Raw genomic sequence first — 6637 nt, 5'->3', positions numbered from 1 at the left:
GTTTCTATACAAAGAAGACCTTTTGATATATAACTTCTAGCAATCATAATCACCTAATAATCATCATCACTATTTGGAATTTCACCATTAATATGCATTTCAACATGGCTGCAGTGGTTGTTTATAGCAGTGGTGTGATGTGTTTCAATATTGCAGAGCATGTTTTGATTAAAAAACTGAACAGAAAATGAATTAACAGAACAACAGTCATTGTAGAGTTAACCAGGGCAAATTATCCTGTTTACAATAGACCATACACAGTACTACTGCATGATTGTGCTTTTGGGCAATCATGTGTTATGGTGTTTATTAGTAAGATTTAGAAATTACAAGGAGATGAACACAGATCTTAGACTTCCTTCCCACTCTAAAATTATATGAAATATGACTTCCAATTTAAATATTAAGTTTAAGAATAATATAAATATAAGTGTAAACAACTTAACTTTCCGTGAATATACTTAAACAAATTCATGACAGTAAAGTAAATGCTAATGTTGCCTGGATCAGGCTGGTTCAAGTTGTTGCTTTAGGATGGCTGCCTGGTCTACAGGAAGCGATTTGGTCATTTCTGCAACACCACCAATGCCAGCACTCTCCATACCTGGTGTGCTGAAAGACAAATATGCTTAATAGGGAAAAAGTAACTAAACTTGGAAAATAATCCTCTTCTAAGTAGCATATTGCATTAAAAAGTAATTATAAGGCACTTGGGAGACTGATTCTGCTATATCTAAATGTTGTAATGAACACCAACACCCGAATAACACTTCACAAGAGAAATGTTCAAAATGTAAGTGGAGCATGGTACAGGCTGATATCTGAGTCGTGAGCTGGGAGCTGACCCATCACGAGGGTTACTCAAATGTTTGGAATAAAATTGTAATGGTTTTGCTTACTTTATCTTTGAGCAGTGCCTCAGTAATTTGTACCTTTATTTCAATAAAGGAAACATTATACAAGTGAATTAAGGAAATTACTCCCTTTAAGTTCCTTCAGTAAATTTTTTAACTCAATGCTTCATTAAGCACAGTTCATGTGCCAATAGTTTAAGTTTTACCTAATTAAATCTCTTATTTATATTGGTCTTCATAATTCTCTAAAGTTTGGATTTTTAGAAAAAAACGTGTGCCCCTTAAAATATTATTTAATTGATTCTAGTATTTAATAACAGCGATACATTTTTAAAACATTAAGAGTTTGTCACTCACACGTTTCAAAGTTTGCTATCTCTATTCCCTGAACAGGAAGAAAAAATATATTTGCAATGTAGACCATACACTTTTTAAATCCTTTGCCTAGATCTCAAGGGAATATTAGGGTACACTAACATAAGTGTTGAGAAGAAAGTAATGATGGATGGTGGATTAAGCAAACACTTCACGTCTTTAGTGTCAATAATGATCCCCCCCCCCACACACACACACAAAGAAACTGCATATTTCAAAGAATGCTTTGAAAGTTGGCAGTAATTTGTTAAAAGCTAGGTTTCAGATTTAATAAGCACCATCATTTTCAACTAATCTTTTTTAAAAGAAAATCAAGGGAACAAGCTTTTCCTTCTCAGTACGACTCTTAGAAGTTTGAATTTGAACTTCAGTTTCAAAGAACCCATATTTTAGAAGTAATTCAGTATAAAATATGACACCTAATTTAAAGACATTCAGTTGGCTTCATGTCGGGCTACATGCTGATTTTAGAGCTTTTACTGAAGTGTAAAGCTTGGAACAGATTTGCTCCATCAAACTGAAACTGTAAATAGTCCTTTAAGACCTGACTACTTAATGTGATGTGCTTTTAATTCTTTAATAGTGGTTTTTGGAAAATAAAATTATGCAAACTTGCTCCTGTTCATAATACTTCTTTGAGTTTTGAAATTTTAAAATTTGTTTATAAGAAGGAAGAGGATAAGGGAGAATTGCACCATGATCCTGAATATCCTTTTACCATTTTAGTGGTATGTTTTCTGCTGCTTCTCAACACCTAGAGAAGTGCTTGCATGTGCGACGGAAGACAATCTAATTCAGTAATCCCCATAAGTGTTGCCTATGGACCATCTTAAAAATCATGAGATAAACTTGATTCTCCTCTTATGTTTTAAACAAGAAAGATTACTTACCAGTAATGGTAGACAAGATGCAGAAGAAGACGATGGACTCTCTGGATAGCTAAGAAGACAAGGGCCAACAAGCAGGTAGAGTCTTCATTTATTCACTCATTCCAAAAACTTCGTTGACTGTTTCCATGTGCTAAAAATTGTGGTGAATGTCAGGACAGTTAAAAATGTGAATAAGGAGTTCTGATCAACATGGCGCTATAGACAGAAGCACCATGCCGTCCCTCCACAGCAAAGACCTGAAAAACCAAGCCCAATAGAGACAAACGTCAATCCTGAAACCCTAAGCATCAAATGAAGAGATAAAGAACTCAGGCAAGCACCAAATGGAATAAGAAAATTGACAGAGAACAGAGAGCGAGGAGAGATACGTGCAGAGGTCTGCTATCAGCTAACACAGCACAGATTCGTCATCTTGGACTCCTGTCAGAGATTGTTGAACCGGCAGTACAGGAAAGCAGCTTCACAGAGCTCCCAGCAGGAGACAGAACAACCAGTAACCAGCAATACACACTTTCCCACCTCCCACCCTTCTTCACCCCCTTTCGGCCTACTCTGCTCCTTGAGGCCACAGTCTGTTGTCTGGGAGGCACTGACTTCAGCCTTTTGCTGCTTGGATTCCACCCGCCCATGCTGGCTGGCTCTTTGAGTGCCACTTGTTTGTTGTTGGTGTTGCTTTCTTATGCTTCTTTTGGTTTCTTCCATACCTCTCACCACCTACCCCTTCTTTCTCTCAAATACCTGGCTCCATGTACCATCTTTGCTTCTTACTGAAAAGCTGTGAAACGCCGCTCAACTGCAGAACTGCTTCCCGGCCTGTCCGCTGTGCTGGTGGGAACCCTGGGGCTTTTTTTCTTTGTTTGTTTTGATTCCTTCTGTTTCATTTCTTTTTCTTTTTTCTTTTTTCTCTCTTTACTTGGCTTCAAAGTGCTTCTAGCTGGGCTGTACTGCTACATCCTCAGTCTGCGCAGCCATGAAGTGAGATACCTGGGGGTATTTCTTTTTTCTTTTCTTTTTTTGTTTGTTTTGTTTTCTGTTTTTTTCTGTTTTGTTTTGGTTTTGGGTTTTTTGTGTGTTTTTTTTGTTTGTTTTCTTTGTCTGTTTTGTATGTTTTTTTCTCTCTTTTGCATTTTACATCTTTCTTCATTTCTCAGTTTCTTGTTTCTCTATACCTACCTTCTCTTCCTGTCTCCTGAATATCTGGTGCTGTGTGACACCTCTACTCCCTCTAGCCAGGCTGTACTTTTCAGCCTGGGAGACAATTCCCGAGTCTTTGCAGCAATACTGGTGGGATCCCTGCAGGCTTTTCTTATCTTTTTTTTCTAATTTTTTTTTTTTTTTACCTTTTTCTTTTTCTTTTTCTCCATTTCTCGGTCTCTCGTCTCTCCACTCCAAAGGAAAGATCTCTTAGAAATCTTTTTCATTTGTTTGTTTTTGGCTCCTGTTTCTCTGTCCTCTCCTCTTTCTCATGTGCATCTTAGCTACACACACCACAATCTCCCCCCTCCTTCCTGCCTACCTGCACCATGGGCTGAATATCACACCCCCAAGCAGCACAGGCACAGCCTACTGGAACCTACCATGCACTGACTCTTGATCTGCCTTGTTGGCCCTAGTTCGTGCCACAAACAACCCATCTCAACAAGTCCTCTTCCGCTGGCCCTTCCCTGCTGCACCATAGCTGAGTGACTGACTCTGCCCGTTGGACATGGAAGTGAAAAGTATTGTGCCCACAGATGAGCAAACAACAAACAATGCACAGCCCACTAGCTCAGCCATAACTAAACAGAAAAAAGCAGGATGAAAAAAAAAATCTAAAATCAATAAATGAAGAAAACAACTGCTAAATGTCCCGAAGACAGCTGAAAATATCAAAATATATTAAAAAAACAGGACAGAATGGTTCCAGTAAGCATCTGAAATAAAATATCACATGACATTCCAGTAGAAGAAAAAGCACTAGAACTACCTGATAGGGAATTCAAATCTCTAATATTCAGAGCTATTCAAGAGATGAAGCAAAAAGCAGACAAAAATGAGAAAAAAATAGATAAATTCATGGAAAAGACAGACAAATTCATGGAAAATACAGACAAGAAAAGGAAGAATTCAGGAAAATAATACAGCAACAAAATGCCAAAATAAATTAACAATTAGAAATCATACAAAAACAAGAATTAGAAATCCAAAAGATAAACAATGAGATTTCAGAAATGGACAGTGTCATAGAAGGTTTGAGGAGCAGGTTTGAAACGATGGAAGACAGGATCATCGAAATTGAAGACAAACACTTGGATACAACTCTGAGGAAAAATCAGGAAAAAGAATGATGAAAAATGAAGAAACCCTCAGAATTATGTAGGATGCAATCAAAAGTAAAAATTTTCAAGTGATTGGAGTTCCGGAACAGAGGGAGAGAACAGAAAACACAGAGGATCACTGAAAAACTGCTGACAGAAAACTTCACCAATATCATGAAGATGAAAAGCTGACCATCCAAGAAGCTCGACAAAACCCATATAGGATAGACCCCAAAAGAAAATAACCAAGGCATATCATAGTCACACTCGTTAAAACTGAAGACAAAGAAAGAATCCGGAGAGCAGGTCTAGAAAAACAAAAAGTCACAGAGGAGAAACAATAAGACTAAGCTCAGATTATTTGGCAGAAAACATGCAGGCAAGAAGGCAATGGGATGACATATGTAAAACCTTGAAAGAAAAAAATTGCCAGCCAAGAATAATATATCCTGCAAAACTCTCATTCAAATACAATGGTGAAATTAGATCATTTCCAGATAAACAGAAATTAAGGGACTATGTAAAAACCAAACCAAATTTATAAGAATTATTAAAGGTAGTTCTTCGATCTGAGAACAAACAACATCAGCTCACAGGCTGAATCTAGGACACAGGACTAGCCAGATACCAACCTACAAAATGAACTCCCAAGGACTATCCAAAACCAAAAGAATTACAACAGGGAACCAGAGATGTTGATCTGTAAATGACAACAGTATCAGAACAATAAAAGAGAGAATAAATGGTGTACGTATAAAACCTTCTAATGGAGAGGAAGGTAAGGCGATACCAAGTAATAACAGACTGGGTCCAACCTAGAAAGATAAGGGTAATTTCAAGGTAACCACAAAGAAAGTTGACAAACATACTCATCAAACTGAAGAAGAAAAACATAAAATCTCAGTAAAAACAAAACCTACAAAAACAAAAGAAATGAAAAAAATCCACAAACAAAAGAATTTCAGCACAGGAGAGTAAGAGGAACAAAGAAAACATCAGTGCCACAAAAAAAAAAAAAAAACACTACAAAATGACAGCAATAAATGCACACCTATCAGTAATAACACTGAATGTAAGTAACCTAAATGCACCCATAAAGAGATGGTGAGTGACAGAATGAATAAAAAAAAGGATCCATCAATATCCTGTCTACAAGAGACACACCTTAGAAACAAAGATGTGAATTTATTAAAATTCAAAGGATGGAAAAAGATATATCAAGTAAACAGCTACCAAAAAAGAACAGGAGTGGCAATACTAATCTCAAATAACATAGACTTTAAAACAAAATCCACCATAAAAGACAAAGAAGGACACTATATAATGATTAAGGGGACGATTCATCATGAAGACATAACCATAATAAACATCTACGCACCTAATGACAGGGGTCCAAGCTACATAAAACAAACTCGAACAGCACTGAAAAGAGAAATTGACCACAATAATAGTACGAGACTTAAACACACCACTCTCAGTAAAGGACAGATCATCTAGAAAGAAACTCAGCAAAGATAAAGAAGACCTAAAGGACACAAACAGCTAACTTGATCTCACAGACATATATAGAACACTACACACAACAGCTGCAAAGTACACATTCTTTTCCAATGCACATGGAATGTTCTCCAGAATAGACCACATCTTTGGCCACAGAGCAATCTTCAACAAGATCCAAAACGTTGAGATATATACAAAGTCTCTCTTCTCTGACCACAATGCCATCAAGGTAGAAATTAACCACAGAAAGAGTAAGGAAAATAAATCAATTATATGGAAACTGAATAACACCCTGCTTACACATCACTCAGTAAAAGAAGAAATCAGAGATGGAATCAAAAATTTCCTAGAATCAAAGGAGAATGAAAACACGTCATACCAAAACCTTTGGGACACAGCAAAGGCAGTCCTCAGAGGACAATTTATATCAATAGAGGCACACATCAAAAAAGAAGAAAGGGACAAAATCAAAATGTTAACTACAGAACTCAAAAAAATAGAAAGAGAACAGCAAAAAAAGCCCACAGCCACCGGAAGAAAGGAAATAATAAAGATCAGAGCAGAAATAAAAGAAACGGAGAATAGAAAAACAATAGAAAAAATCAACAAAACCAAAAGTTGGTTCTTGGAAAGGATCAACAAAATCGACAAACCACTGGCCAGACTGACAAAAGAAAAACAGGAGAGGACACAAATAACCCAAATAAGAAATGAAATGGGG

The sequence above is a fragment of the Trichechus manatus genome, unplaced genomic scaffold (genome assembly GCF_000243295.1).
Source record: "Trichechus manatus latirostris isolate Lorelei unplaced genomic scaffold, TriManLat1.0 scaffold00085, whole genome shotgun sequence".
NCBI classification, from domain to species: domain Eukaryota; kingdom Metazoa; phylum Chordata; class Mammalia; order Sirenia; family Trichechidae; genus Trichechus; species Trichechus manatus.
Note: the sequence above shows the minus strand (reverse complement) of the source record.